The sequence below is a fragment of the Lynx rufus genome, unplaced genomic scaffold (assembly GCF_022079265.1).
Source record: "Lynx rufus isolate CCGP_SWC_20201006 ecotype Redwood Valley unplaced genomic scaffold, mLynRuf1.p SCAF_3, whole genome shotgun sequence".
Classification (NCBI taxonomy): Eukaryota; Metazoa; Chordata; class Mammalia; order Carnivora; family Felidae; genus Lynx; species Lynx rufus.
In genome coordinates, this window is record NW_025814845.1 from 117,646,048 (window position 1) to 117,656,796 (window position 10,749).

At 39.3% G+C, this 10,749-nt stretch overlaps 1 pseudogene; it reads right to left on the reverse strand.

Annotated features, from left to right (window-relative positions):
• Positions 1 to 3,411: 3,411 nt before the first annotated feature.
• LOC124521144 (lanosterol 14-alpha demethylase-like) lies at positions 3,412 to 10,116 on the reverse strand (annotated as a pseudogene).
• Positions 10,117 to 10,749: the final 633 nt, after the last annotated feature.

Genomic DNA, 10,749 nt, shown 5'->3' on the forward strand with positions numbered 1-10,749 from the left:
CTCACTACCAGGATGGCTTCTAGAAGCGTGTAATGGTGTGCTGAAGACACACTGATGGCAGCAGCTCAGAGGCAACACTCTGCAAGGATTTGATAATCCTTTAAGTCGCTGATACTCATTAAATCAAAGGTATTTCTTTTTTTCTTTTTTTTAATACATTTATTTATTTTTGAGAGAGAGGCAGAACATGAGCGGGAAAGGGGTAGAGAGAGGGGGAGTCACAGAATCCGAAGCAGGCTCCAGGCTCTGAGCTGTCAACACAAAACCTGACATGGGGCTCGAACCTACGAACCATGAAATCATGACCTGAGCGGAAGTTGGACGCTTAACTGACTGAGCCTTCCAGGCACCCCTAAATCAAAGGTATTTCTATTTCATTGTGTTCCCCATAGATAATCCATTTGTGGTGGGTTGGGTAGTGTACCATTTCTGGCTTTTTATGTCCAGAGACCAATAGGAGAGAAGGGATCAGTCTGGGCAGAGATAAGTGACTCTCTTCATCAGGAGGCGGGTAGGGCTGTTTTTACACGATGGTGACAGGAATATGAGTGGAATCCAGATAATTCACTTGCGTTTTCTAGGTGCTCCTTTGCCCACCTGTGGCCATAAAGGGACATGGTAAACCACCCCAGCCTATGAAGGGCATGGTGACCATCTCTGGGGGAGGGGGTCTGTGCTGGGCCACCAGCTAAGCCACTAAAACCAGCAGAGGTAGAGGTATTTAGGCAGCCCTAGGGTCTGCTTCAGCTGCACAGCTGCCTTGGCTGCATCAAGCTCTCTCCAGGGCAAAGCATGCATCTGATGACTGAGTCACTGGCTGGCTATTTTGGCTCAGTGTGGCCCAACTATGACAAATAGCTATTAAGCTGATACCTCTGTACAGAATCTAGTAGCTGACACTTAATGTGGGGCAAATATATCTTTCTCCTTTTCATTTTGGTCATGGTTTGGCAAACTCTTGGCTGATATTGTAATGATGTGTGTGAGGGCGACCTTTATGAGTCACCGACAAGCTTCTGCTCATGTAGAATGTTTTACTCCATTTCGGAACGTGAATAGACCATATAGCATGCATACGTGTACTTTTCAGGATGGTCCTGATTACTTATTTTCCTAATGGGAGCAATTCAAAGGATGAAACTTAATATATTAAATCCTTAATCATATTTTGTGGAATCAGACATAGTACAATGATAAATTAGACATACTGAAGCATTTTTAATAAGGAATCAGACTTAAAACCATGTATATAAGGGCCAGAGTGTTTCTGATAGAGAATCTTTGTGGGAAGGCAAAACAATATGCTAACTGCAATATGCTAATATTCCTGTACTACATTGATAAACCTAGCTACAAGTCTATCCAGACTCAATTCTTTGACCTCTGCTCAAGGCATCTCTGGGGCTCCGTCTGGGTCCCCTTCACTGTGCTGTGACTTGTGTAAAATCTCTTAAGGAACTAAGGGCCAACTGTTTGTTTCTCTTAGAGATCACCATCCCCTTCATTACTTGATATCCCGTGTCTTAAAAACTTGTTTCATGTATTTCGTCCTCCCTGTCCCCTTGTTTTTCAGGTGAGAGAGTAAATCTGGTTTCTGCTACTCCATCCAGGCTGAAGTGCAGTTAGCTACTTCTGTAGGGCTGACCCTCCTTTGACCTATTATTTTCCATCCATGCTCATAAGGATTCTCTTAGTATTTTTAATCTACCAAAGGAAAAAGGGATGACAAAAATCTAGTTGCAGTTGTATCTATTCCTAACTCTGTTAACTTAGTTATATTAGTAATCTTGCCTTAAAAATATATATATATATATATATATATATATATATATATAGTCAGTGGTCTTCCATCTGTAAAATAATTCTTACTACCAAATTTACATTTAGTTGATATAAATAAGTTTTAAAAATTATATTTACTGCAGGTATAATGTAAGTACATGTTTTTACTTGTCAGGAGAAATTGTGGCCACCAGTGATCCTCGATTTTTTTTTTTTTCCTCAGACAACAGAGATTTTGCCTTCACAAATAGTTTATGGTCCTCCAGCATCTTTCCCTTATATCCAAGGGAAAATATTTTGGCTCCATCTGGTAAAAACAGATTATGTAGTTAAATTACAGGTACATAGTCAGATACCCAGTTATAATTTGAGTTGATTCTTGAACACAGGCTTCACACAATGTGACCAATGATACTACTCCCAAGGACCCTGCTTCATATTACTCTTAAAGCTGGAGTTCCCGATCTCTGATTCTGTATTTAAAAAAAAAAAGAAAGAAAAAAAAAAGGTTGTTAACCTAAATTAAGTTTTGACCGACAACTGAAACCAGAAACATCCCTAATTAGATTCTGGAGAGGAAGCAGGAAACCACCTAGAGCCAAAGAGAACAAAAATTATCCCTTAAGGACTTTATCTTGGGCTTTTACACACATGTGACCATGTGGAACCACATATAAATTTATGAGGTAGATAAACATACATTTAGTAATTAGATCAATTTACATGTGCTTATTATTATTATAATATTATTATTATTAGTGTTAATAATTATATTTTTTTTAGGAAGCATCATTATTAAGTCGTTGTCAGAGCTGTCTCGATTTCTTGGAAACCATGCTTCCAGTTAAAATTTCAAAGGGCATTTTTCTACAACATAGCTCCATCATTGCCGAGTATCTTCATACCAAAACAATTGATGGGATTTTCTTTTATCCAAGGCTTTAAATGTGAGTTTATTTCCTACCCATCCCTCCTTACATACACAAACACTACCCAGTAAATAAATAACCTAAGATTTCCAAGTATCTCAGTGGGCATTTACACTTGCAGATCTAGTCCAATACCTCAATACCCTGAACTTACTTGCCAAGAGCTATGTATGTTGGTAAGAATCTATCAATTACTAAGAAACCCTAAGTCATTTCTTACTAATGAGATTGATTTCCTTAAATAAATCATATATAGTAAATATCCATCATAAAACTATTAGGAAATAATCTGAAATGCCATTAGATTTTATGGAACCATTCAATTAAGAAAATATAAAAAGCATAAGTTAAGATAGCTGTATTTTATTTATTTTTTGTTTAAAAAAACTTTTTTAATGTTTATTCAAACATTAAAGTGGGGGAGGGGCATAGAGAGAGGGGGACAGAGGATCTGACGTAGGCTCTGTGCTGACAGCAGAGAGCCCAATGGGCTTGAACTCACGAACTGTGAGGTCATGACCTGAGCCAAAGTCAAGATGCCTAATCGACTGAGCCGCCCAGGTGCCCCAAGCTAACTGTCACTTAAAATTACACTCAAAAAAAGAGAAATACACCAGGAGTTGTTTTGTAAACTTCATTCTCTTCAAATATTTACGCGGTTTACAGTGATGTGTCACATATCGGTTCCTTGCAGCCTTTTTCATTTTGATCTTCTTTTGTATCAGATAACTGGGTTTTCAGGCATGTGAATCGTGGTTGTGTAATCCGTAGTGGGAAAAATACCTGTCATTGAGATCAAGTTCACATAAATGAAGTATTAGTGGACCAAATTGTCTTGATATGAACATAAACAACATTCTCCTTTATGTGGCGATGATGCTCTGCTCCAGTGGCATGTAGGCAAACTTCTTTCCTGATGCTGGACTGCCCCAAAGGTAGCAATCAGGATTAAAATCCAGATGTTCTACCCATAAGTGTGTAAGTCTTTGATTGGCAGTGGGAGGAGCACACACCTGATGTCCTGGAGGAGTGATACACCCTGCTGTAGCTGGAGGGTTTGGGCCATTCTCATCATGTTCATTATAGGAGGTCAAAGTCTTGATGGTTCTGTTACACAGTTATCAAGGAAATTTAGATCCTTCAGCTGGTCACAAATTAAAGGAGTCAGATCTTCGCAGACTGTTTTCTGTTCCAATTTACACGGTTTCGTGTGGCCAAAAAGAAGCCCGTCCAGGCGTAGTGATTGAGGATGTATGCTGCCCTGCCAAGAGCAGTCCAAGAAACATGGCTGCCGTTTCCTCATCTGTCAGATGATGTCCATCCTTGTAAGTAGAATCTACTAAAGTTTGGAGAATTCTTTTGACTATCTGTGTTCTTGGATTGCTTTATAGAAAATCTTCTTGACCGCTTGATGAACTCTGTCCCTGTGTCTGAAACTAGGCAAAGGGAGCCAACCTGGCCGTAGCCAAGCTACGTGGCTAAAACTTCCATCCAAATCTGCATACAGTTGTGCCACTGTGTCATTGAGTTGACTTCTGATTTTCTTTCCATGTAAGCAATGGCTGGCTATTGAAATTATGAGCTCAGAAAGCGCTTCAAATAAGTTTTTCTCTTCACTTTCTCCTCAACTTTGAAAGTATTCTGGGACATTTCGGTGGCTCAGTTGATTGAGTGTCCGACACTTGATTTTGGCTCAGGGCATGATCTCACAGTTCATGGGTTCAAGTCTCGCATCTGGCTCTGTGCTGACATCCTGGAACCTGCTTGGGATTCTCTCTCTCCCGCACGCTCTTTCAGTTATAGAAATGTGCTTTCTAAAGTCGGCTATGTTAAGGCAAGTTTTTAACATTTTCTTCTCCAAAAAAGAGTTAGGATTAGGCACATCACATGCAACTCCCGTCCCCAACACAGGTTTGTCAGACAGATATCTGTAGATACTCTTTGCATTCAGGGTTTCATTTTTACTATGAAAAACCAGTACGGCAGCACCATTCCCCAGAAGGTAAGTAAATGTCTTGCCCACTGTGTTAAAACTAAATACAGGTCCATACTTCTCATGCATTTTCTAGGAATTCAGTTGGAATTCTCCCAAATGCTATGGCATGTCCAAGGAATGGAATTGTAGAGAAAACATATGGGGGACTTTTCGCCCTGGCAGGCAGGGGGGCCAGGTGGCCTACTGCAAGGCAGGACAGGTAGACTAGGCCAAGGGTGAAGTGCAGACAATTAGTGTGGATAGGAAGTTGTCACCAGTTGGTCACCCTCTCCGTAGCCTGCCCCAGCACCGACTCACCCACCTGCAGTAAACCCAGCAACATTATCACGGCCCTGCGGCAGTCACTACAGTTTGCTGGAGAAGCTGGAGGCTGAGGTTGCTGCCACTCTTCCAAATCCACAGAGCTAGAGAAAACAGCAGTTGGGTGTCTGGAGGCGGCCTTGACCTCCAGTTCTGATTTTTTATTTAAAAAAAAACAACTTTTTTTTTAAGTTTATTTATTTTTGAGAGAGACAGAGACAGCATGAGTGGGAAAGGGGAAGAGAGAGAGGGAGACAATCCCAAGCAGTTTCCGCCTTGTCAGTGCAGAACCCGATGTGGGGCTGGAGCCCACAAAACCATGAGATCATGACCTGAGCCGAAACCACGAGTGGGATGCTTAACCGACTGAGCTACCCAGGTACCCCCCCCGCCAAAAAAAATTTTTTTTTAAGTTACATTTCCATATTTACAGGAGAAAAGTCCTAAGGCTAATTTGGTGAGAATGCTGTAGTTTTGATGGATCTTTTGGGGAGCATTTTTTTATTTCTATACCCTGAAAACCTTAAGCTCTGTGGCTCTGTGGTGTGTGAGAGGAAGGGATAAATTGAGAAACAGGACTTAGTAGATCCTCAGTAGGTTTACAATGTTAGAAGGAGCCCTAAGTCCCTCTAGTTTATTTATTCACCCTGTTCAGGAGACTTCTGTAGATAATGGCCAAGTTTATTTAAACTATTTAAATACTATGCTCTCTCCTCCACCTCCTCCTTTTTTAGAACTGCATATAGCTCTGCCTGGATCTTTTTGTTTTTTCTTTAGAAAAAGAGCTTTATTGCCTCTCATGATAAATAGTCACCACCCCGGATAGCACAGGTGTCCGGTAAACAATGTGACTTCTAAATGTGTCTCCTAAATGTGACTTCTCTGTCAAATGAAAGCAACAGCCAACCCTTGTGAGTTCTTGAGGGTTTCATGATCATGCTTCCCCTGCCACTTTATCTTGTTATTATCATTTGTTTTTACTATTTATTTTTTGTGCCTGTATCTTAACAGGAAATGAATACTACATAGAATAAAGTTTGTTAACTTATATGTGCCTGACTCATGGATAGAGCTTAGATTTTTGGCAGCATTAAAAGTCTTAGTGTGGTAGGCAGAATAACGGCTTCCCAAAGATGTCAATGTCTTTATCCCGGGAGACTGCATATGTTATGCTACATTGCAAGGAGGCATTAAAATAGCAGACGGAATTAAGTTTGCTAACCAGCTGACTTTAAAATAGGGAGAGAATTTGGGATTCTCTGGATGGACCTAATGCAATCAGAAAGGTTCTTAACGTTGGAAGAAGGAAGCAGAAGAAAAGGTCATAGTGCTGTGATGTGAAAAGGACTCAAGTCTTCCTTGCTGGCTCTGAGTAGGAAGAATGAGACCATGAGCTGAAGAATGCAGGCATCTTCTAGAAGACAGAAAAGTCAGGGAAATGGATTCTCCCCTGGAGCTTCCAGAAAGGAACATGGCCCCACACATTGATTTCATTGCAGGAAGGCCTGCATCAGATTCCTAACCTACAGAACTTCAAGATAATAAATTCGCATTGCTTTAAGCCACTAAATTTGTGGTGATTTGTTACAACAGCAACCGGAAACTAACAGACTGAGTTATCCTCAAAACCTCACTTTGGCCTGTTTCATGCGATGGCAGGATCAAATGTTTTCACACAGAATAGTTACTTTTTCCAAACAAAATTTAAATGCTCTGAGAGTTTACTGTGAAGTAACAATAAGCTAAACTATAAGGTAGCTTTTTTTCAGAAAGAAAAAGTAGAGGGTGGAAAACGAGAAGTCCTCTACAACATCAACACATTGTCTGAAAGTGTTTATATTCACGAAACTTAAAACTGATTCATGAAACTCTATTCTTTTTGGAATACTGTTACCAAGCCATAATTAAAAGAAAAAATGTTAAATTGTTGATACTGGCAGTCATCAGGACTCTTGTATTTGGTTTTTGGAGTTCTTCATTCAGTACTGGCCGGGAGCTTTGTAGACTAAGGATGAAGTCATTAATGAAATCTCAAACTCATTCTAAACATTGGAGAAGTACAATTTCATTACTTAAGAGTTTCCCTGGCCTACAATGTTGAGCATCACACTTGAGTTAATGTAAGAAAATGTACAGAGAGAGAAGAAATGCTCTGTGACTGGTTTTCATAGTTGAGACCTTGCACAGCCGTGACTGAGAATGCAATTGTGGGCTCCCCCGGGTCCATGGGATCTACCAGCTGGAGGGCAGAGCTCTTTTTGTGCAAAACGTATGAACTAAACACAGGTATAAAAGACAGTAAAAATAGCAACAGATTCTCTAAATAACTCATGCAACTATACAACAAAAAATAAGTTTTACATGGTTGATGCCAGAAATGACTACCATATAGTAGACTCATAATTATAAACCTACAGGGTACACACACGTGTATTGCTGTTTTAAAATTTGAGATTTACATGTTACCCGTGTAATATCTTTACATATTTATATATTGCTTATTCTACAAAGTTAGCATAACTTGATTCTAATCTTTGATATCGTAAGTTTTTCTTAACCTCCAAGAGAAGAAAAATGTAAAAACACACTGAAAGCAGAGTTCAGATAGTCTATATGGTTTTGACCTTTAGGTGTGTGGTACCAACTGCTATCTACACCTAGGAGTGTATAATGTACTGTATGAGCTCATCAAATTATCCTACTTTGCTGACGGGATCTGTTTTTAAAAAGAAATGTTGTACTTAATGCCACTAGACAATTACTAAAAAATAGTGTTATTGAAGCTTTATTGTCCTGGAAACTCTTTCTGTTGGATAAAAGAAGAGTTTAAAGAAAAGATTTTTTTTTTCTCAGAATTTCAGTCTAGTGTGCCGCCCAGGCCTCTCAACACAGCTTTGAACTTGGAGTCTAAAAAAACGTTTGATCTTCTTTGTCTTTCAACTTGACAAAACGTCCTTCTTCTTTGAAATCCCCATTTTATGTGTGCTTGTCAGTGTGTTTTAGAAATGAAAAGCTCTTGGGGGTAAGGTACGAGTCTTTTTTGTTTAACCTTTGAACGTCCTCCTAAGCGCCTGCTCTACCAGTTGGCATTCCAAAAATATTGCTCATTAAAATTCTCATTCTTCCTATAGTGGTTTGGAAATGATAGTAGTAGGTGTTGGATTCAGCTTCTTCACTTAGAGGCTTTTAAAAATAAAAACACTCAAAGGTAACGTTTCATTCCATTCAACAAATATTCTTAAGGTCCTTCTGCATGGCAATAATTAGTGTTCATTGAAAGATGAACTGACACAGCCAGTATGATCAAGTTGTATGGTTGAAACATAAGAAACTTAAAAGTAACTCATGGATTCAAAAAATTTATTCTTTTACTAGGACCAGAAAATCTAACTTGTTGCCAAATGATGTAACTTGGTCAAATGACTAAACCCTACCAGACATAGAGCCCTATAATAGCTACCCCTCCTTGAATGAAAGGAAAGGAAATATACAGAGAAAAACGCAAAGTTATACTTTATTAATCAGGTGGGGATTTTGCTTTAATTTTATGCAGAACCCTGGTGACCTATAAGCTGAACCCCATGGAAAATTCTTTCCTAACCACTATTGTCCTGAAATGCCCACTCAATGTCTCTCTTCCATGAAAGTAGGGTGTGTGGATAAGGAGTAAAGAAAAGCCAAAATGGGAACCAAGTGATCACGATAGAAAACAACACAGGAAAGAAATATAATTTATTAAAATTTGTCACATGAGTCTACCTAGAATAACAAGGAGAGCCCAGCCATTGTTCTAAATGATCTTCTGCAACTTAAGATAAACTTTTTAGTAGGAGGTATCTGATGTTGCCTTAATTTCTGTTGAAATAAAGTAGAAGGGTGACTATTCTGATTTTAGATTAAACAGCTTAGTCCATCGGCTTTCTTTCTGTCTTGGCAAAAAACCTATTCAGGCTGCAAACTCACCATTAGAAAGAATGTGTTAGTAGCTAAGATAGCCATTAATAAGTAAGAATATAATCATGTCTGGTTCAAATAAATGCATTTGCATAACATTTTAGACTGCATCTTGAATAATAAGGCATTCGCTGATAAGATGAGAGACTCTTTTTTTTTTCTTCTCCCTGGCATTTGTCATTTACTCACTTTTCATTTTAAGAAAGCACTTACTGACTCCTCAGCCCGTTGATGTCTTTTAATAGCAGAGTGCAACACTGCTGGTGACCTTCATTTATGTTTCAACCATGAGCCGAGTCTAGAAATAAACATCAGAGCATACTGCTATGTTGGCAAACCACATCACAGAGACACTATTTTTAAGGATAACTAAAGAGTTTTGTTCTTAACAGCTATGGCAAAATAAGGAAAACCAACATGACTGTGGCAGACAGAAAGGCCTGCCACCCACAAGAGGAGGAAAAACTGGATTCCCCCAGGGCTCCGCTGGTCCAGTTTGGGGGTTGCTGGGTGAACCTTGAAGCCTGTGGCAAAAGTGGCTGGTGGAGTGGCAGCCACACATGCAGCTATTGGTAGTAGAGGAGCAAATCCTCAAAGAGAATTTTAGAGTCTGTGATGTCACCCCTCCATCCATTCTTTTTCTTTCTTTTCTTTTCTTTTTTTTTTTTTTTTTTTGAGGGAGAGAGAGAGCGTGCACTTGTGAGTGAGTTGGGGAGGGGCAGAGAAAGAGGGAGAAAGAGAGAGAGAGAGAGAGAGAGAGAGAGAATCCCAAGCAGGCTCCCCACTGTCAGCGTGGAACCCGACGATGGGCTTGAACTCACAAACCATGAGATTATGACCTGAGCTGAAGTCTGATGCTTAACCACCAGGCACCAACCGCCCCGCCTCTTTTTTTTTCTTAGCTATTCTTCTTAATGCCCATCTGGCTTTGCCCACTTCTCAGAGACTGCTTTCAATGGCTGTACCAGTGATCACCAGTGCTGCATCCAAGGATCAGCTCCCTACTTGCTTCCTTAGCCTAGTTTCAGTATTTTACACTGGTGGCTACTATTATTTTCCTCAAACATCTTTCCTTTGGTTTCTGCCATATCACACTCTTCCAGTTTTCCTCTTGCCTCACTCACCATCTGTTCCCCATTCCCCATTCCTGGCCATTCCTCCCCAGTGAGAAGATCAGAAGAAAAAGTATTTAAAATGTATTTTAGCAAGTGAAAAATATATACTTTCAGGAACATTGATAGACTAGCCGGATATATGCTTGCTTGTTAATCTGATTGCACGTATTAACAATCACACATTAATAGAATAACATATTAGTGTAGAGAGATTAATTTTTCCAATCTCACATTTCATGAAATAATTCTATGCAAAATCTTCACTTGTGGCCTTAAGATCAGTCTCTTACTGTTAGAATCACTTTCAAGTCACTGAATACAGTTTTCCTGAATACATCCATTTAAGATTTAGCCCTTTTGGAATTTTGCATGATATTATCACTGGAAGTGTTATCCCATTAGGGACATTTGTACAACATTATCTGCACAGTGTTAAGACATCTATTTTTTCATTTGTCTTTTAGATACATATTCATGATCCCCACAATGTAATCACTACATTTCTTTAAATAATTTCAATAGGTTTGCTTATAAGGATATCTAACACTTACAATTGTGAGGTCCTACCTTCCATAATACTAAAATTGGTATTTCATTTCTAGGCCTCCATTTTATGGAAAGTGGCTTCCATTAGCATCTAAAACTAGAATTAACTGAAGTCCTTTGTGCCTGG